Raw genomic sequence first — 306 nt, 5'->3', positions numbered from 1 at the left:
TGCATACAAACGGAGATCTTTTCCTCTACATAAACATTAACCTCCTAACGCGCACCTAAGTATCAGTCGATCGGTAACAAGATTTAGGTTAATGATATCGCCAGGAGTTTTTAGTACAGAAGGCGGCATGTTCGCTCGTATATCATGACAGTAGCTTTTCGGTCGGAAATCCAATTAAAGGCGAGAAGGAAGGTGGTCATAGGGTTTTCATTATGAGGTTTGATGTAGCTGAGGGTGCGTGCGGGATGATTTCATTAGCAATATGCGAAGGGTGATGAAGTAAATTGTTCATTTTTATTAAGACAG

The sequence above is a fragment of the Penaeus monodon genome, chromosome 25 (assembly GCF_015228065.2).
Source record: "Penaeus monodon isolate SGIC_2016 chromosome 25, NSTDA_Pmon_1, whole genome shotgun sequence".
In the NCBI taxonomy this organism is placed as follows: Eukaryota; Metazoa; Arthropoda; class Malacostraca; order Decapoda; family Penaeidae; genus Penaeus; species Penaeus monodon.
Note: the sequence above shows the minus strand (reverse complement) of the source record.